Source organism: Podarcis erhardii (assembly GCF_964252035.2).
Source record: "Podarcis erhardii genome assembly, chromosome: 16".
Classification (NCBI taxonomy): domain Eukaryota; kingdom Metazoa; phylum Chordata; class Lepidosauria; order Squamata; family Lacertidae; genus Podarcis; species Podarcis erhardii.
In genome coordinates, this window is record NC_138514.1 from 36200231 (window position 1) to 36221873 (window position 21643).

Sequence of the window (21643 nt, forward strand, 5' to 3'; positions counted from 1 at the left end):
GGGATGGATGACCCCCAGGGTCCCTTCCAACTCCACAATTCTATGATTCAAAATACAGAAGTACCATAACTGTGATTATCGGAGCAGATGTGCAACACATTTCCCCCTGCACATCAGCCAAAACATGGATGGGAAAGGGTATGATTTTGAATATACTTTACACATACTAATTTAAATGTCTTTTTAAATTACTATTATAGTTTAGTTCTCCTTGTAAAAGGTTGGCAGCTTCTTGTGCCCACCTTTAAAGGCTGAAAACCTTTTTGTTGCATCAGACTTATGCAGGCAATTTAAAAAATCCTTCCACAATCATTGACCCTTTTATGGTTTTTATTGTATGGTTTGATGTTTTGTTGCTCTAAAAAATGGCATAGCGGTATATAAATATCTTTAAATGAATAAATATATTCTTGAAGAAAACACTTTGAGGGTTTCTTTTTCTTGCTATACAGAAATTGTATAAAACAAATAAAATAAAATGTACACTGTCTTGGCCAAAGTTCTATATTAATGCATAATTCTTATATAAAATTTTGATTCATATATTTCTGTTTCGCTACAACCCATATTTGGTTGCCTTATTCTCACAGTCGAAATGGTACGCATAAATGCATTTTATTTACTTATTTGTTGCAGGTAAAACTTCACTTCTCCTCCAAGGAGCTCAAGGTAGTGAGTACATTGCTCCCTTCCCCAATTTTATTCCTGCAACAACCCTGTGAGGTAGGCTAGGCTGGGAGAGGCAGTGGCTGGCCCAAGTGAGCTTCATGGCTGAGTGGGGATTCCAACCCTAGTCCGACACGCTAACCATTGCACCACACAACCACAGAAGCAGTAGCGATTATTTGAATAGAAATACCTTCCAGCGCACCATCATGTGCCCACATGACCTTTGTGTATTGGTGTACCTGTTCATTTCTGATGCCCAGGTGCAATTTGAAGCCCGCCCACCCTGCAAAGCAGACAATGTCTCAAGGTAGAGTAGGACATGGGGACAGCCTGCTGAACCCTTTTCTCCACCCCACTCCCCGGCAGAGGGAGAACATCTGGCGCAAGCTGACGCAGCATCTGGAAGAGATATTCCACATGTTCTCTGATTCCTCTCTCTTCACACAGAAAACATCACAGAAGGATCACAAGAGTGATTTTCAGCTGCCACAGTTTTAGAAGCCCCCCCCCCTCAACAGTAGGCCCCCCAAACTGGAGGGACAAGAGGCCTTGAATTATCACTCAGGCACAAACCCTGCAGGCAAGAAGGTTTGTTTTGTTTATTTATTGCTTTTGCATCCCACCTTTTCTACTCTGAGGAGGTCAAGGTCACGTGTACGGTCTTCCCCTTCCTCATTTACTCCCCACAACCACAGTGCAAGGTAGGTTAGGGTGAAAAAAGGCTGTAAGTGGCCCATAAGCTTTGAGACTGAGTGGTGTGTCTCCCACGTATATGTTAACACTGTCGTGTAAAGTCCTAAATGACTGGGGTCCCCAACAGTCAAAGGGCCGTCTCCTTCCATGTCAGTCTGCCCGGGGGTTAAGATCAGCATCACCCTCTGTGGTTTGAGGAGTGCTGGAGCATGGCACCAAGGCCTGGTTGAAGAGGAATGTTTTTGCTTGGTGCCTAATAGTATACAGTGACACCTCTGGTTGTGAACGGGATCCATTCCAGAGGCCCGTTCGCAACATGAAAAGAACGCAACCCGATTTGCCACTTCTGCACATGTCATTTTGTACGTCTGCGCATGCGCAAGCGGCAAAACCCGGAAGTAACCCTTTCTGGTACTTCTGGGTCGCCGCGGGACATAACCTGAAAGAACGTAACATGAAACAGACGTAACATGAGGTATGACTGTACAATGAAGGTGCCATGTGAGCCTCCCTGGGGAGAGCATCCCACAAATGGGGAGCCACCACAGAAAAGGCCCCTTTCTCGTGTTGCCACCCTCCACACCTCTCATGAAGAAGGGCCTCAGAGGATGATTGCAGAGTCCGGGTCGGTTCATATGTTGAGAGGCGGTCCTTAAAAGTTCAACTTTCTGACAGTGAGAGTTGTTTGACAGTGGAACAGAAGGTGGTGAGCTCTCCTTCCTTGGGATTTTTAAAGTAGAGGTTGGGCGGACATCTGTCAAAGATTCTTTAGCTGCAATTCTTGTACTGCAGGGGCTCGGACTAGATAGCCAACTCTATGGTTCCATGAGAGTCATAATACGCTTTAAACTGGGATGCTTTTGCAACCTGCCCTGGAACCATTTGATTCAGGGAGAGGCCTCGAAGCACAAATAATAAACATAGCGGCGACCCGCCTGCCACGTATGTCTGGGCACCAGGTGCCCATCAATCTGTCATGTCGCTAGTGCTTGTCGAGGAAGGAACACCCGCTTGTCTTTTATTAAAAAGCTGCCTTTCAATTCTCTCCCGCCCACTCGCCTGCCTTCAAAGGACTGGTGTTCTTGACATCCGGTACAAAAAAAACCAAAAAACCATGGGTAAAGCAGAAACGGCTGGCTAAGATTAGTTGCCGTGGGGCCTCTGCTGGGAGACAACCCCTTAACCCTCTCCTGGTGCGATACTGCGATGCGTTTGTGTTGAAAGGGACAAAGTATCGGCTGATAAGGGTTAAGGATGGGCGTCATTCTCCTCTGTAAATAATTCTGCCATATCTCTGCACAGAGCTTTTGACCAGCCAAATTCAATCACCCGTGAAGCAGATGCACAGAGATTTGTCCACACTCAGAGGAGGGTGCCCGTTGCACCCCTGCGCGGGGCCCACTGCCTTCCAGTGAGAAGGCACACCTGCGACAGATGCAGAGCAGGCTTCTCCAAAAGGCGCCAGGTGATTATTATTTTTAGCCCTCCTCAAAAAGCAAAGCAAAGTCCTATACGGCCTAGGACCCTCGTACCTATGGGACCACCTCTCCTGGTATGTCCCACGGAGGACCTTACGGTCTTCAAACGAAAACTTCTCGGAGGTCCCAGGCCACAGAGAGGTTAGGCTGGCCTCAACTAGAGCCAGGGCTTTTTTGGCCATGGCCCCGATGTGGTGGAACACTCTGTCACAAGAGACTAGAGCCCTGTGGGACTTGACATCTTTCCGCAGGGCCTGCAAGACAGAGCTGTTCCACCTGGCCTTTGGCCAAGGCACAGCCTGACCCCCCTCCTCCGGTAATCCTCACAGAACTCTAGCCCAACGGTTGTCATTAATTTGATTTGAACTGATTTTAGAATGAATTGATTTTAGAATGCTGTGTTACTTTTATAGTTGTTAGCCGCTCTGAGCCTGGCTTTGGCTGGGGAGGGCGGGATATAAATAATTTATTATTATTTATTATTATTTTTATCAGGCAGAAGAGCAAGATGTGCCTCGAAACTTCGGGCGGTGGCAAATTTTCGACTGAATGGTTTTTCTGTAAGTTATTTGACGTCCCTGGATGAAAGTGTGATTATAAAGAACGGGGGGTGGGGGGAGAAATAATAATAATAAAGGGGGGAGAGAGAGAGCTGGCAAAGGAAGCCAATAGATGGGGAGGATGGTTGATGGAGATGAAGATTCGTGAAACACATTGATGGGGAACCCAAGCAGGTGTCAGGGAGCCTGGTGGATTCCCTGCTCTCCGCACCCCCAGCCCGCAATACACACACGCGGTGCTATTTTTCTCACCATGAACACCTCCCTCGTTCTCTCAGAATGGCAATGGTGCCCCCCCCCGAGAGGTGCCAAAACTGAGTTCCTGTGAGTTCCCCCTGGGGAAAAAACCCTGTGGTGTTCAGTGAGCAAATCCAGCTTGGGGGGGGGGGAGAATTTCACCAGCCTGGATCTCAGGGCTTCTGCCTCACAGAAAAGGCCCTGTGATGCTACAATTTAAAAATGTTAACGAACTAGGCCACCACAGGCATTTGACAGGTAATCGATATGCAATCAGCACTGCCGACACCCAGCAGGAAAATAGTTTCCTTAGCATGAGACAGAGAGAGATGGGAGAAGAATGGCTGGGGGTTTCTAATAGGGAAAGCTGAAGCCCACGAAGCACTCCCTGACTGGCTTCTTTTGGGCTTGGAAGAGCCAGGAAGAGCAGCAGCTGGGAGTTTGGCACACAGAATTTAGACTTGTGGGCTAGAAGCCTCAGGAAGTTGGAGGGGAGGTGAACAAAACCCAAACAGAACTGCCTGGCAATCCTGTAAACACAGACTGGACTTCTCTGGAGAAAAGTGAAATATAGAGACAGTCCTATTGGCTCGGTTGGTAGAGCATGAGACTCTGAATCTCTGAGTCGTGGGCAAAAAGACTCCTGCGTTGCAGAGGGTTGGACTAGATGATCCTTGGGACCCCTTCCAACTCTGCAATTCTATGGTTCTACAGGAGCCACCGGGAATTGATAAAGATTGTTATGAGTTTGGAGGGGGAGGAGGCTGTATACAAGATCCTTCTAACTCCTGGATCAAGCAAGTGTTCGAATATAAGCCAGACTAGCTTCTTGCGTTGAGGCGATCGCTTGGGTGATGGGCCATTAAGAGCGCCAAGGGAAGGGGCTCTGAGTGAGATGCAAAATGGGGGGCGGGGGGGGCCTTGCTAATTCCGGTTAATTAGAAGGACAAAGCCAGAGTTTGGTGTTGAGAGGCAGTGAAGTGACTGAGAAGTAGAGCATCCGAAAGATACTCCAGTCTCCGTTGTGCCACATTCCCAAAAGGAAACACAGACCTCGGAACCCCTGCAATCTCGCACAACAACAAGGCATATTTCCCAGTTATCCCAACGCATGTATGCGTTAATTCCCCCTGGAGCTCGATAGAAGGTGAGAGACAGCTAGAGGTCCAGAAAGGTAACAGAAGCTGCACGGTGGAGTTGGGGCAGCATTGGCCCTCCAGGTGCTGCCAGAGTCCAACTCCCAGCAGACAGCATGGCTGAGGGTCAGGGATCACAGAATCACAGAGTGGTAGATTCTAGCCTGACCCCCTGCAATGCAGGACTCTCAGCTAAAGCATAACCTCTGCTTAAAAGCCTCCAAGGAAGGAGAGGCCACCACCTCCTGAGGGAGACCATTCCACTGTTGAATGGCTCTTGCTGTCGGAAAGTTCATCCTGATGTTGAGTCGCAATCTCCTTTCTTGCAACTTGGTTCAAAGTCCTGCTCTCCAGAGCAGGAGAAAACAAGCTCGTTCCCTCTCCCATATGGCAGCCGTTGAGATATTTGAAGATTGCTATCATATCTCCTCTCAGTCTCTACTTTACCAGACTAAACATACTCAGCTCCTTCAACCATTCCTCATCAGGCTTGGTTTCCAGACCCTTGATGGAATAGCAACACCCTAGAGGTCCCGGGCCCTAAGGAAGTCAGATTAGCCTCAACCAGAGCCAGGGCCTTTTCAACACTGGCTCCGGCCTGGTAGAACACTCTGTCTCATGAGACCAGGGCCCTGTGGGATCTGATTTCTTTCCGCAGAGCCTGTAAGACAGAGTTGTTCCACCTGGCCTTTGGGTTGGAATCAGTTTGATTCCCTCCCTCCCTCCCTCCCTCTCTTTCTTTCTTTTTTCCTTTCTCCTTCTGTGTTGGAACTCCTATTTGGGGACTTCCCTGGCTTTTTTCTGGCCCATGAAGGACATCTAGATAGTAAGCCTTGGTGAAGACTTGACGTTTTCATCCCCCAAAAAGTTTTTGATTTGAGTTTCCACTGAAATGAGGCTGCATTTTAATGTTTTTATGTTGTATTTTAATCTTGTTTTTTAAGCTGTATTACAATCAATTGTTTTTATATTTGGTGTTAGCCGCCCTGAGCCTGGTCTTGGCTGGGGAGAGCGGGGGATAGATAAAATTTATTATTATTATATTATTATCATCCTGGTCGCCGTCCTCTGCACACCTTCCAGCTTGTCAACATCCTTCTTAAACTGTGGCACCCAGAACTGGACACAGGGCTCTAGGTGTGGTCTGACCAAGGCAGAATAGAATGGTCCTATTACTTCCTTGGTCTGGATACTATATGAAGGGATGATGGGAGCTGGGTTAGCCAGCCCTGGCCCAACAGTTACAAGAGCCTGCCTTTGTTAGCGCTCCAGTTTGCAATCTCATTGCAGCCGAACCCTGATGCCAGCCTTCTCCAGCTTTCTCCCCAGCCACACGCAGAAACCAGTGAGCTTCTGAACACCTCATCCCACTCTTGGAGAAATCCAAGAGGCCTTTTGCATCCATACAATCTACCCCCAGGGATGGAGGCAGTCTGCCTCTCTGAATACCAGTTGCTGGGCAGTTGTGCATGGGGAAAGGGTTCTGTGTTGCCCCTGGATCTTCCTCGCAGGCTTCCCATTGGGGGCATCTGGCTGGCTGCTGTGAGAACAGGATCCTGCACTGGGCAGGCCCCCTTGGGCCTGATCCTGCAGCAGCCAGGCTCTGCCCCCTCTTATCTCTCAGCTGGATCTGAAACTTCACTCCACCCACCACCCTGGCTCTCTAGATTTCCTGGCAAACGGCAGCCTTGCATTCCATGAGGGACAGAAAGGAATTGTTGTGTGCTAAGATTCGCCGAGATGCATCAGCCAGAACTCACTGACACGTGGGGAGGAGGAGGAGTGATGAAAAGCCGAGCTTTTGCAAAAAGCTCCCCCAGTTCAGTGAGCTTCTCTAGATTTACTGCTGTTTTTAAAAGTATACCTGCCATATATTTGCAGAATAACTCGCAAACCCCTGGGACTCAAGAGCGTGACACCCTGCGCAGGACAGAGTGACGAATGGGCCCTGGGGCAACGTGGGCTTAAGTGGAACGGCTATGTCATTTTCGCTGGTTATTTAAGTGTATGAAAATTATTGTTTACGGTGCTAAAAGTAAATCCTTAGTTCTTTTCAGGCAGTATTTATTTCTATCCTACCTGCATATACCCCGCAGCCTTAAACAGGAAGCTGCCCTTTTACTGAGCCAAATCCGTTGGTCTACCTAGCAAGATTCTGGTCCTCATGGTTCTGAATTAAGGGGTGGTTTAATAGGAGAGTCTGCGAGCTGGATCCTTTTTTAAGTCTGGAGACTGAACCCGGACCCTGCAGCATCCAAAACAAGGACAGTCTCACAGAGTTATCTAGCTCAGCATTGTTCACCTTGCTCAGTACTGCCTACACTGACTGGCAGCAGCTCTCCAGAATTTCAGACAGGGAGTCTCAACTAGCCTGACCAGGAGATGCCATCAGGGACTGAATGCAGAGAAAATGGTCTACTACGGCTCTTTATCATACAAAGAACTCAAGGTGGGTCGCTGCATCCAAACGCTACCTCAGAACCAACCCATCAAAAATATATTCACAAAATCTACAGTTCACAGTCTAAAAAACTGAGTGAAACACATCCACACATCTGTTGCATCTTCTGCACAGCATAGGCTGATGCTGACAACTCAAAACGTGTGTGTGGGGGGAATAAATGCTTCTACCTGGTGCCAAAAGATAGTCCATGTCGCACCAGCCCAATCTCAAAGTGGCCGGGGAAGGATATTCCACAATTGGGGCGCCACCACTGAGAAGGCCCCGTCGTAAAACATGGTAGGCTGCACTACGTACCTGACCTCCCACCGACCTGGTTGGCGCTGCATACCTGAAGGAAGCAGGGTAGGGGTGAGGCTCCTGCTGGCACACTTGAACTGAACTGCCATTGCATCGCTCCTACCCATCTCCACCCTGGGATGCAGCAGCGACTCAGACGGCAGGAGGTCTGGCAAGCCTGCCCACAAGAGAACAACGCTCCACAAACCTACCCAAACACTTATCCCAGCAGCCGCTGCAACATCCCACGGCAATTACTTCTGGTTGGAGAACAGGATCGCAAAGTTAGGAAGAGTGTGGATTAAACAGAAGAGAGACATTTTTGGGTTTGCGTGCAGGGCTTGCCGATCAGAAGGTCGGCGGTTCGAATCCCCGCAACGGGGTGAGCTCCCGTTGCTCAGTCCCAGCTCCTGCCAACCTAGCAGTTCAAAAGCACGTCAAAGTGCAAGTAGATAAATAGGCACAGCTCCAGTGGGAAGGTAAACGGCGTTTCCGTGCACTGCTCTGGTTCACCAGAAGCGGCTTAGTCATGCTGGCCACATGACCCAGAAGCTGTATGCTGGCTTCCTCAGCCAATAAAGCGAGATGAGCGCCTCAACCCCAGAGTCGGCCACGACTGGACCTAACAGTCAGGGGTCCCTTTACCTTTTATTGGTTCAGGTGGGTTTGTGTTAAAATGAGAACCAAACTGAGTTCTTCTCCCCCATCCCTACTCACTACACATATGAAAAAAAGTTAAAATGTTGAGGTTTGGTCCAAGGCCACCTGGTAACCTTTGTGGGTGAATACAGGATTTGAACCCAGGTTTCTACATAATCTTAATACATCACAAGGAAAAGGCCTCACTCCTTCCTATTCCTTTTGCTTGGAATGGACTACTTCAGATGACAGAGGAATCTTCTCCAGTGGAGGCAGGATGACCATCTGTCAGGGATTCTTCAGCTGCAACTCCTGCATTGCAGGGGGTTGGGCTAGATGACCCTTGCGGGTCCCTTCCAAATCTAATATTCTATTATTCTGCCAATCAATCTCATCAGACGATCCCTAGAGCTCTAGGAGACATAGTCAGTGCTGAATACCAGTTGCTGGAAATCGCAAGTGGGCAGAGAGCTGCTCTTGTGCTGAGGTCCCATTTGGAACATCTGTTTGGCTACTGTAAGGTCAGGATACTGTGTTAGATAGGCCTGATCCAGCACTCAGGCTCTCTTCTGATGGTCTAATGTGATAATAAAATGCATCCAAAGCCCGAAGAATGCTGGAAGCAGAAAAACTATAAAGCGAAGATGATTTGAGGAGTGGGTGGGGAGGTGAATAGCCCCTCCTCCTTTCACTCAGTGCAATAAGAGCAATGGGAGTGCCTGGGCTGGATCAGGCCAAAGGCCCCCCTATTCACAACCATCCTGTTCCCCACAGTAGCCAAGCAGGCGAATTTGGGGAGCGCAGCAGCCAGATGTGAAGTCACTGGATATTCTCCTACGGTGGCTGGCAATCTTGGGGACGCTGCCCTTACACATGGAGGCTCGTATTAGCTGCCACCTGTGGCTGACAGGAGAGGGCAGGCATTGCTGCCCACACACTCGGCAAGGAATCTGCTCACATGCTGTGACCCGTTCAACAGCAAAGGGGAATTCCTGAAGATGTTGCTGGACTCTAAATCCCATCAGCCCCCAAGCCAGCCTGGCCGGTTCCCTATCCTGCCTGCCATCCGTTCTGCTGCTTTTGCAACATATCCCCCCTCCCCACTTTCTCGCCTGCTGTCACTGGGAACGCGACAGAAGAAGTCGAGCCCGCTGGATGAGGCCAGTGGCCCACCTGGGCAAGCCTCCTGTCCCCACAATAGTCAAGCAGCTGCACATAGAATCCTAGAAGTGACATGATCCCAGAATCATGGATTTGGAAGGGACCCTGAGAGTGATCTAGTCCAGCCCCCGAGGTGGGCTCGAACCACCCACCTTCTGGTTAACAGCCAGACGCACTGACCCACCGCACCCCACGGATAGCGAACAAGCAAGCAGGACCTGGGAACCCGCTGCAGCTCTCCCCACCTGCGATTTACTACCTCCAGTTGTGGAGGCAGAACACAGCCACTGTGGCTAGGAGCCATCAATAGACTTCTCTTCCAATAATAATAATAATAATAAATTTTATTTATACCCCGCCCTCCCCAGCCAAGACTGGACTCAGGGCGGCTAACACCAGGTATAAATACAATTGATAAAAATACAACTTAAAAACAAGATTAAAATACAACATTAAAATAATGTGTCTCGTCCTCTTTTAAAGCCATCCAAATTGGTGGCTGTCACTGCCTCCTGCGGGAGCGAGGAGAACATGAGACCCTTGAACTGAGGGTCATGGACGAGATGGGCTCCCAACTCTCGTTGGCCCTCGCCCAGCATGAGGATGCATCTGGGGGTGATGGGCTCCGTCTTCCCCCAAAAAAGGAACCCCAGGAACTAGTTATTTTGCAGTCTATGGAGGGTGGGGTTGTAGTTCAGTGGCAGAGCACCTGCTTTGTATGCAGAAGGTCGCTGGTTCAATCCCCGACGGCATCTCCGGGTAGGGCTGGGGGAGAGACTCCCTGCCTGAAACCCTGGAGAGATGCTGCTGCCAGTCAGTGTCGGCAATACTGAACAAGATGGGCCAATGTTCTGCCTCAGTGTAAAGCACCTCCCTGTGTGTTTGTATTTCGAATCGGGCCCTCAATTCAGAACCACAAGGACTTTGTGCTTTGCTTTTATTTGGTCTGGCTCTGCATGAGGCAGATTCCTACGCTCTCATTTAAGCCAGCTCTTCACCACAAGGCCTGGAATCTCATTTTATTTTTAAGGGAAGGGCTGTAGGTCACGGGGAGAGTCTGCATGGTCCAATTCCAGGGTCAGGATGGTCCCTTCTTCTGAAACCCTGGAGCGCCGCTGCCAGCCAGTGCTGGCAATACTGAGCTTGATGGACCAGTGGTCTGACTCAGCAGAAGACAGCTTCCCATGTTCAGACCAGACTATGTTTATTCATGCAGCTCAATGTCATCTGCTGCAGACAGAATCTCTGCCATCCCAGAGACAGGTTTTCCTACCCCCCATCTCCCTCCTCCCTCTCTGGTCCTTTCTGGGGATCGAACCTGGAACCTTCTTCCTGCAGGGCACCTGCTACATCTCCTGAATTGAGCTAAAACTACCGCCACCTGTCTTTTCTCAGCCTTCCTCATTCCAGGCAATCCGGAGCAGAGCAGCCCTGGAGAACGCTCCTGGGTTGCTGTTGCTAAGCAAACTCCAGGGGAGGGAGTAGCCAAACTCAGGTGGAGCCTCCAGGTGCAGAGAGAGTGTACCCCCAGATGCTAGAGTAAAAAAAGGAGTGGAAGAGGGGAGACATGCTGCATTTGTGCCCCTGGGCTTCCCAGGAGCGCCAGCCCAGCTCTGTTGGAGAGGCAAAAGCCTGGCTGAGATGGTCTGATCCAGAGATGCTTTTGCACGAAGCCGAGAGACGCTCAGCCCATCTCTGTCGCTAAGGAAACTCCGCAGAGGTGGGGAGGGGGGGGGGACTGACAGCAACCACAGCAGGTCCTTTAATCCAGCTAAGCACACATGCATGCACAGGCGCCTCTGCTAGATTCAGGAGACACAGGGAGGCGAAATAATATTATTTTTTTGCAAAGCGTGTCAGCATCTGCAAGGAAAAAGGGAAGCCACGTTCCACGTCTTCTGAGGTTTCTCTCTCTCTGCAATCCAGCGGAAGGGCGCGGGAAGGTCTCGGAAAAAGCAGAAGCCGAGCAGCCTTTTTCCGGCAGGGTGCTGGCTCAAAAGGCTGGGGAGGGGGGAGAACGTACGGTCCAGCTCCCCACCCCCCCCACCCTGTTGCCCCATAGGGGGCTATTTCTAAAGCATCCCGGAATCCCCACCAGCTGGCAAAGCACATGGGGGGGGGGAGAGAGAGAGAGAAAGAGGGAGAGATGCATCTCTCCATCCCTGCCGATAAATAACATTTTAAAAATGCGGAGAGGGGGACTCACTTGTGCCGTGGGATCGCGCTCTTTGCTGCATCAACAGGAGTGCCGTCCGCCTCCAGCCTCGCCTGAGCAGCATCTGCACACCAGACTCAGAATGCAGAACTCTGTGGAGCTTCTCTGGTCGGAAAACCACATTGCAATGAAGGAGAGAGAGAGAGAGAGAGCGGCTGCTTGAGAAATGATTCACAGACGGAAGCTTACAAGGGTGGTGGTTCCATTTCTTCCCCCTCCCTTTCTTTTTTTGGCATTCAGTACGCACATACACACACAGGCAGAAGGCAGCCCACTAGCGGGCTGCGAGGAAGGGGGGGGGGGTAACGAGCCAGGGAGCCTACCTGGACCAGAGGAGTTTCGGGGGGGGTGGATAGATTTCTGCAAAGTGGAAGGGATGGACTTCTGCATGCAGCACAAAATTAAACTTGCTCCAGTAGGAGGCAGGAATGGCCACCAACTGGGATGGCTTTAAAAGAGGCAAATTTGTGGCTAGGCTGTGCCTCCATAGTGAAGGCAGCAATGCTTTGGAATACTGCAGGAAGGGAGAGTTGCTCTTGTGTTCAAATCCTGCTTGTGGGTTTCCCACGGGCATCTGGGTGGCCGCTGGGAGAACAGGAGGCTGGACTGGCTGGGCCACTGGCCTGACCCAGCAGGCTCTTGTTACGGTCTTAGGTCCCAGATCCAAAGGACCCTTCTCTGTCCGACACCCTGGAGGGCCACTGGTGGTCCCAGCAAGACAAAGGCAGAGCCAGAAGGATAATTGTTATAACCTGGTGCAGAGGGCCGGCGCTTGGGTTTCCTGTAAGCGTTGCTCTGTGTCTCACACACTCAGCGATGGTGACTCAGATGAACATGGCAATGGATTCCCTTTGCAAAGGGGGGAGGGCATGGCTTGCATGCAGAAGAGGTGCCAAGTTCGATCCCAGGCAGGGCTGGGAAAAAGATTCTGAAAAGCTTTCTATTCTTATGATAGAGGCACATGCAATGACAAATGTATTGGAGAGGCAGAGAGCAAATGGAGGTCCCCTCGCTCTTTTCTAATGCTAGAGATCCAGGTTGGCCACTGGATTCAGGACTGACCAGCAGGAAGTGCTTCTGCACGCAAGTGTGGGATTAACCTGTGGAACTCATTGCCACAGGATGTCAAAATCGTAGAGGACAGGCCTAGCCAAAGGCTACCTAGCCTTGAGAGCTTCACAGAGGCTCTGCGTGCAGGAGAAATTTTCTTCTGCGTAGGCATGCAAAAGCACAGGAGCGGGTTGCTGACCTCATTGTCAGGCTCTCAGATCCCGATTAACTTGTGCGGCGGGCAAGATCAAGGCCAACTGCCCGAAGGCTGGCAGAGGTGCTTCTACAAAGCAAGGACCCTGTGGGGCCCCTTTTCCTAGCCCTGCCTGGCAATTACACCTGCAGGCTTCTGCATCAAAGCAGGTGCTCAGTTACTGAGCTGTCCCAAGATCCTAGTCATCATGATTCTGAACGAAGGCAGATCAGGCACTTTGCCCCTGAGCTACACGCCTTCCTTGGCTGTATTTAATTCCGACCCTAAATAAGACTCCAGACTCAAAAAAAGGATACCTTATCTCCCTCTCACCACTGCGTCCCAGAGAGCAGCTGGTTCCATCTATCATGCCAGGCTGTTTGCGCTCTCTCGAATTATTTAAAAAATTGCCAGCTTCCATGCTAAACAAGACAGCAAGGGACCTGTGTGGAGAGGGCTTAACTTCAGACAGCTGTGCACAATTATGTGGCGGACAGCTATAAACAGCCCAGCCGATTCCTCCCTAGCCAGCTTCCCCAAGGCTGGCTTAGCAAGAGGCGCCACCATACCCTCTCTTGGACCAAAGGAGAGGCTGGGAAAGCGCTTCCTGTGCTAGGCGGAAGTTCCTCTGGGGCTCCTGGGTGGCTGAAGATCAACTACAGTGGAGGGTTGTCCCCAAGGCTCTCTGTTTCAAGGGATCTCTGGGGAGAGCAGCCTCTTGGTGGGGGGTTCACCTCCTCACTTGAGGGGCAGGATGCGGATTAGGGCCAGTGGCGGAGGGTGGAGTTTGATGTCCCACCCCTCTTGTGGCGTCTGAAGCCTGTCTCCCTGCCCCCAACCCAGTCTCAGAAAAGGCAAATGACAAGGTGACAAGGAAACTTCCCACAATTCCTCAGAGTGATGCCGGACCAGGGGCATTGTGGGAAACGAAGAGGGTGAGGCTATATCCAGCCATCTCCCGGAGCTGCTAAGAGCATCAGGCAGGAAGGAATAACTGTAAGAAGGGGTCCTTCTGGGCACCCTCGCTGCTGCGCGAGTCGTGGTGCCAAAGAGCAAAGTTCTGGTTGAAACGAGAGCACGGATGGTGAGGTGAAAAAGGAACAGGGAAGCCAAGACACACAACAGCCAATAAGGACTTGGGTTGGACTAGATGACCCTTGGGGCCCCTTCCAAGGCTACAACTCTTTGAGTCTACGAACTACCTAAGGAGACTGGTCATAGTATAGATCAGCCTCTGCCCATCACTGCCACCAAAGGAAGCCCTGAGTGACTTGAGGTTACAAAATGACATAACTATTTAAAAAAGTTAAAACGAGCAGAATTACGCTTTCTGGAGAATTTAAGCTCTGCTGTTGTGTTTGTAAAAGGAGACGCTCTGCAAGTTTCTAGTCCTCATGGATGCAGATGTGCCCTTGAAAGCAGACAGGCAACTCCTAGAGAAATCTCAGGAGCCAGAAAACTTGTCAAATAAGATGCCCAGTAATAAGAAAAGGAATTTTTTTTTGGGGGGGGTCTAGGTGGGAAGATGCCAACCTGCTTTGCAGAGCAGCTGCCTCCTCCTCGTGACAGGAAACAGGACCAGTGGGGATAATTTGTGGAATGCATGTACAGTCGGCGAAATGCAGGCTTCTGTGGCGGAAAAATCTGTGTTTCCTTTTAAAGAAGTTTTTGCAACACCCTGTTGGTCAACTGTACTGCGGTCAAAGGTACATCTATTTTATTTTATTATTATTTCACAAGATTTGTATACTGCTTGGCTGTAAAAAACAAACAAACTACTGTACAACGAACAAACTTCAAAATGCTTCACAAAAGGAATAAAACAATAAAACTGTCAATAAAAAGACAGTTAAAAACAACCCTCAGGTATTAATAACTAAAATTGATGGTAGGCTAAAAACAGATTTATGTCTGCACCCATGAGGACTAGAAACCTAAGTTTCTCTCTTTTTCTTAAAAAAAAAAAGCAAACACCTTCTCCTCCTTTGCCCCGCAGCATGCAAATTTAAGAGCTTCAGTTAAACAGAAACACAGTGGAAGGGAGTTGTGAAAACAGCTTCTTCCATTATTCTGCCAGCGGAGAAAGTCAAGGAGGGAGGAAATCAGTTTTTTTAGGCTCAAGGGAGCTGTTATAAAAGAACGCCAAGCAGCTCTTGGCTTCCTGGCTGCCTTTTCCAAGCCTTATATTTTTGGACGCAGGGTGGTTTTCCACACAACCACTTTTAAGCTTCCCCTCCCACCCCAAAGAGGAAGAGAGCACTTAGCAAGCCAGAGGAAAGAAATAATAATGATGGTGATGATCATCAGAATAATGAAAAAGAGAAGTGCTTGAGAAACAGGGGCAAAAAGAAGAAGCTGCTCATCTGGAGACTGTTCCCCTTTTCCTTCTGAGCTTGCACACTGAATCTGTTGGCTTTGCGTTCCTACAGACTGACGAACCTCAAGTGCAAGGAAACAAAATGAAGCTATTGCCGCTCGATCCAGTCTCTGTGGTTATTTATTATGATCTGATCTGGTATTGCTGTCATAGAAGTATTCATACGTTGCCTTCTCATAAAACATCAGTGTGCAGCAATATAAAAACATTTTTAAAACACACACACCCAAAAAACAGTTGTTAAAATTACTAGCTGCTGTTATGTGTCCATCATTGCGTCCTGCGGAGGGTGGCGTTTTATGCCACAATCTCTTAAATATGGGTTTTAAGCAAGCTTGATTGCAAGAAGCTGCTCTGTATCGGGTGGCCAACAAATTAATTACCGTATTTTTCGCTCTATAAGACGCACCAGACCACAAGACGCACCTAGTTTTTGGAGCAGGAAAACAAGAAAAAAAATATTCTGAATCTCAGAAGCCAGAACAGCAAGAGGGATCGCTGCGCAGTGAAAACAGTGATCCCTCTTGCTGTTCTGGCTTCTGTGATAGCTGCGCAGCCTGTATTCGCTCCATAAGACGCAGACACATTTCCCCTTACTTTATAGGAGGGGAAAAGTGAGTCTTATAGAGCAAAAAATACGGGTAATTGCCTGACCCATTGTTGCTGGGATAGGGTGTAAGATGACCAAGGAATGGAGGCATGCCATTCCTTCCAAACTGAGCAACTGCATATTTAGAATTAAGGAGCAGGGCGTTCTTCCCCCACGAGGCAGAAGGAGGAGCACAACTCAGTGGCAGAGCAACTGCTATGCATGCAGAAGGCCCTCGGGATCAACCCCCAGCTGAAACCCAGGAGAGCAGAGCATAGAGAACACTGAGTTAGATGGACCAATGTCCTGACTCAGTATAAGGAAGCTTCCTAGGTTCCGATTCAATCCGCCTCACGCTAGGAACCATGAGGACTAGAACCCTTATTCCCAAGGGAAGAGCTTAGTGGGAGCGCGCCTGCTTTGCACGCAGAAGGTCCCAGGGTTCAACCTGGGAATGTCCCCTTGTCTGAAGATCTGGGCTGGGAGAGAGAACCCCAATCTGAAATCCTGGAGCGCCGTTGCCAGTCAGTGCTGACAATACTGAGTCAGATGGACTTAGGGCCCTCGTATTTACGGGACCGCCTCTCCTGGTATGCCCCGCAGAGGACGTTAAGGTCCATGTATAACCATAGTTTCGAGGTCCCGGGCCCTAAGGAAGTCAGATTATCCTCCACCAGGCCAGGGCCTTCTCAGTGATGGCTCCGACCTGGTGGAATGCTCTGTCCCATGAGACCAGGGCCCTGAAGGATTTAACTTCCTTCTGCAGGGCCTGTAAGATGAAGCTATTCCACCTGGCTTTCAACTTGAACTTAGCCTGATCTTTTATTCCCCTTCCTCCCCTTTTTATGAAGATTACCCGCTCTGGGATCCCACAGCTAATTCTCCCCTGGTCTCCTTGCTGGCCCAAATAGGACTAATTTAGCCAGCTAGCCCAGGTGATCATCTAATGTTTATTGGATGGATTTCCCCCCTAAATTGATTTTTGAGTTCTGAATTTATTGTTATTCGTGTTTTATACTGTAATTTATGCTATTTTTTTGTTGCATCAATTAAGTGTTTTAAATTTGTTGTTAGCCGCCCTAAGCCCGGTTTTCTGAACCGGGAAGGGCGGGGTATAAATAAAAATTTATTATTTCTTCTTATTATTATTTATTAAACAGCATAAGGCCACTTACTGTGCTGTTACGGGACAGGGCTGTTTCTCAGAGGCAGAGTGCCTGCCTGGCATGGCCCGGGGTTCAATTTCCTGAAAGTATCTCCAGTTAAAAAAAGAAGGGGGGGATGAAGGTGGAGAATCTAGACTAGAAGATGATTTGGTATAAAAGGCGGCTTCTAATGCCTGCTGGATTCACAACACAGAAGCGGGGAGGGTCAGGAAGCTGCTCTGCCCACTCAAGGCTTAGCTCACAGAAAGAGAAACTGAGGGACGCTGGCAGGGAAGGGAGACATGGACTCTTTTCAGAAACACTGGCCATAATCACAAGGGAAAGAAAAGGAAGCCACAATGTTTGGACAGGCCCATAATTAGACGGCAAGACGAAGGCCCTGATCCCGCTCAGACTGAAGCCTCCGAGCTGGCAGAAGACGAGGCAACAGTCCAGTTTAAACCACAGGCCGTTCTGAGGGTTAAATGCTGGGGCTGTAAATACCACTAATAAACTATCCACTCCCAGTCCTTGTGGCCTGAAGGAATGTAGGGGTAGCAGGGGCCACAGAATAAGATCTGCCTGGAGCTACCGATGCAAGGAAACTTTGGAGCGGATCCTGCCAAGTTCGACAGCGTGGCTGCCTCCGAGGGTGCTCAGCGGTCCGGGCCCAGCTAAGAAGAAAACAGCTGAGTCGTCAGCCGGCTCCCCCTGCGTCATCGCACAAGCTGAACTGCTGATTCCTCAGGATTTCGGACCCGCCGACGCAGTGGGCATGGCGCGTGGGTGGAGCAAGCAAAGACACGAAACAGGAGAAATTGGCAAGAGGTGGGCAGGCAGAATATATCCAAGGGCATATGGAGAGCAGAAAGTCCCAAGAGAGAGAAAAGAGAGTTGAGTTGGATTGCTCAGGGAGAGAAAGAGAGGGATCGGCGTTGTTGCATAACCAAAAGCACCACCTCTCTGGGGGGAACTTGAGCATTAAGAGCTTAGGGAGACATCCAGGGCTGAGAGACAGACAAGTGTTCATATGGATGCAGCTCTGTGAGCCTTCTGGTGGTTCCTTCATTGCGAGAAGTGAGCTTGCAGGGAACCAGGCAGAGGGCCTTCTCGGTGGTGGCACTGCCCTGTGGAACACCCTCCCAGCAGAGGTGTGCAAGAGTGTGTGGAAGCTAGCCTACAGTACAAAGCTAAAAATTACAACTGTCACCTCTGGCGTGTGGCCCCCAGAAAGGGAATGTGGCCCCGGGGCTGAAAAAGCTCCTCTGCTTCTATTGCCATATCCTTTTTCACCGAAGGCCTTCTGCATGCATAGAGCACATGGTCCACTGATGAGCCCCAGGCCCCAATCCATAACCTCCGTTTTACTCGCGGTTCAGCGACGCCCCCTCGCTTTAAGGGATAACCTCCCTCCTCCCCACCTGCGATGGTTCCCCTGGGCCAAGCTGTCAACCACGCCTCCTTCAACACACTTTATTAAAAATAGCAAACCGATTATTTCTGCCGCAACAGCCATAGCCGCTCAGGGAAGGCTGGCACCCGCCTGCCAGCGAGGCACCCTGTTCCAGCAGTCGCTATGGTGACAGGATATTTAAAGGGGGAGCAGGGAAGAGAAACGATCATTCTTCTGCACAGGGTGGGTAGGAGCATGCCAGGCTTGCGAACGGAGGACAGGTTGACCGGCAGTTCCAAGCGAGCGTGGCGATGGAACAGTGTTCCTTTCCTCTCCAAGTTGAGCAGGCAAATGTCACATTAGAGCAGCCTCACTGGCCGAATTATGTAACACAGCAACCCTTTCCAATGGAACACACACTTCTTTGAAAAAGTCACACGTGCAGCGATGGAATATGAGCACTGAGAAAGCCTGCAGGATCAGAGAGCCCACAAGAGCGCTCTCCACTCCTGAGGGTCCCACCAACTGGTATTCAGAAGCATTCCTGCCTCTGACCATGCAGGCAAAGCATAGCCAATCTGGCTATTAGCCATCAATAAAACTCCCCTCCATGAATCTGTCTAATCCTCTTTTAAAGCCATCCAAGTTGGTGGCCATCACTGCTTCCTGTGGCAGGGAGTTCCACTCTGCTCTGTGTGAATAAGCTTTTTAAAATCTGCCCTGAATCTTCCACCATTCAGCTTCATTGGATGCCCACAGATTCAAATGTTATGAGAGAAGGAGAAAAAATATTTCTCTTTCCACTTTCTCCCATGTACAGTTTTATAACCTTCTACAATGTCACCATAGTATGGAACCTACCTAGTAATATGTTTTTGAACTTACGAAGCTTTAAACTTCACATCAAATCTTCACACCTAATGTGAAGGGCCGGCACTGATCAGAAGCTGCTGCCAGTTAGAGTGGACAATATTGGCTTAGACAAGAAATCTGAGCTGGAATGAAGCACCTGCAACTGTTGGTGCCACAAGAGACGGATGTGGGAGGCATTTTGGAGAAAGAGCCATCACATTCCACGCTATTTCCTTGGGTTAAATAGGTTTGGCAGGCAATTCAAAAGCCTACAACATCTGCTTACTCCCCAATGTGAAAACAAGTGCACTATGAAAACCTGCTATTCCAGGGGTGGCCGAAGACATTTTGCGCCTGAGATGGAGTCAAGATGTACAGTAAAGCTGGCAAAGTTTTTGGGACACTTGAGGGACACTAAGCAGCACAGAATGGAAGATGGCAGGATCCCCAAGGACGTACTCTATGGAGAGCTGGCTTCAGGGACTAGGCCTGTCAGCAGACCAATTCTGCAGTACAAAGATGTCTGCAAAAGCAACAGGAAGGACTGGCAACATTAACTTTGTCACAGGCCTGTGCAGAGCTTGTCTGAGACCTGGAGCAGGAGTCTTGTTAGAATAAAATTATAAACAGACAAAAATTCAGCTGGTCCTTAGCGGGGGGCCCCAACCAACTGAGCCCCCTGAAGCCTGGGGCAAGTGTACCCAGTTGCCCCCCACTCTGCATGGGCCTGTCCTGCCATATGTCCTTGCAGTGCCTGGAGACAAAACGGTCAAGTTGTATATCCACAGCAGTGACCAAAGGAGGAATGACAGCTGGGAGGAGCACAAAAAGAAACAACATCTGCAGCAGCAGCACCGGACGCCTTCCATCTGCCCCAGCTACAACAAAACATGTCTCTCCCATATCAGTCTCTACAGCCACAGCAGACGCTGTAACTATCCAACAGTTTGACTTCACCCAGGGATTTTTCCTGCCATAACTCAGTTCCAGCACATCTCAGGTGGGTGCCATTGCCATTATAAGACAAGGGAGGAGTTCATTGTGAGTTCCAGCCCCTCTTTTTCTTGAAAAATAGCACTGACTTCAGTTCACCCCATTGTTTCACCAGACATATGGATGTCAACAACTGTGGGGAAAAAATCCCACAACTGCTTTTTCCTTGGGTGTGGGATACAGTAATAATAAAAATTTTAAATAATTGATCTGCTGGCTTTTTGCAACATCCCAAATCAACTGCTCTGTGGCAGGCCCATTTCAAAACTGCCTTCAGGTATCTGGAAATACTTATTTTCTGAGTCACCAGTCTTCCTCACACCCCCAACTCTTAATTAGAGTTGGTACGCCAGTCAATGTATTTATGCTATGAAGGGCAGTATACTAATTTAATTAATAATAATACATTGTCAACCAGCCACTTTGTATTTAACTACAATCAAGCATTATCATAACTTCCATGAAAGCCCCAGGGTACGTAAAAGATTTTAAAAGTTCACTATGCCACAGGCCCTGGTGGGTTAGAGCGTCAGGCTAGGCCCAGAAAGGCCCCAACTCAGCCACAAAGCTTACTGAGTGACTTTGGCTTTGGAACAACTGCCACCTCTCGGCCTAACCCACCTAATAAAGTTTTAGCGAGGATAAAAAGGGATGTGGAGGAGCCACACCGAATGGAGAGTCAGATAAAAATAGCACAACCCAGATAGTATGATATACAGTAGTTGGTCAGAGTGGCAGACTAGGCCCTGGGAGACAAGGGTTCAAGTCCTCACTCGGCCATGGAGCTAACTGGGTGTGACCTTGGGCCACAGCCACTGCTTCTCAGCCTAACCAACCTCACAGGGTTGTTGTGGGGAATAGATTAGAGCTGGGGCAGAGGGAGACCATGTACACCACCTTGAGCTCCTTGGGAAAATGGTGGAATACAAAAGCAATAAATAAAAAAGTAACTACCGGTATTCAAATTTGTGCAGTGGCTGAAACACTTGGTCAGTTGGCAATTTAGGTACAGCCTTGACAATTCCACCCCACCCCTCAATACAGCATTGTAATAATGTAATTGTTAATTGAATATATAATGTGATATAATAATTTAGTACCCCTCTGCAATATCAGGGAGCCCCTTTACACAATTCGGGTGCCTCTTTTCTCCCTCAGCAGCAGCCCTCAAGGACCCGTCAGTTCTAGGCCTGCCTCACCTGGAGCACACTTACCTGTCCCTTCCAAAGATGCTCCCGTCTGGTCCTCCTATGCAAACTCTCGCCTATGCAACGGCTCCTAGCACGCCCGGCAGGGGGCCACCTCGCGCAATCAAGCTCTTCCACCGCCCCAGAAAACTACACGTCCCATGCTGCTTAAGGCCATCCCCACAGAGCGACGCGCCGGGAGTGCATGCCGGGAGTCGTAGTTTCGGCGGCGGCAAGCGGCTTGAGAGACGGCGCTTGCGCAGTGTTGAGTTTAAAAACCGCCGAGCGGCCAACATTTCCCGTGATCCTCGGCAGCACGAATCCTATTGGGAGAGC

At 49.5% G+C, this 21643-nt stretch overlaps 1 protein-coding gene across 3 annotated transcripts in view; it reads right to left on the reverse strand.

The window, feature by feature from the left end:
• Positions 1 to 21506, reverse strand: part of SPECC1 (sperm antigen with calponin homology and coiled-coil domains 1) — a 108910-nt gene extending 87404 nt beyond the window's left edge. The window contains exons 1-2 of one of the 3 annotated variants that reach the window (XM_081844079.1): positions 21335 to 21506; positions 11520 to 11628 (exon numbers count right to left, since the gene is read on the reverse strand). The gene's annotated coding sequence lies outside the window, so the exon portion shown is untranslated. Of the gene's footprint in view, positions 1 to 11519; positions 11748 to 21334 lie in introns of those variants that run through there. The other 2 variants (XM_081844078.1, XM_081844077.1) reach the window with 2 other exon arrangements.
• Between the last annotated feature and the right edge of the window lie 137 nt (positions 21507 to 21643).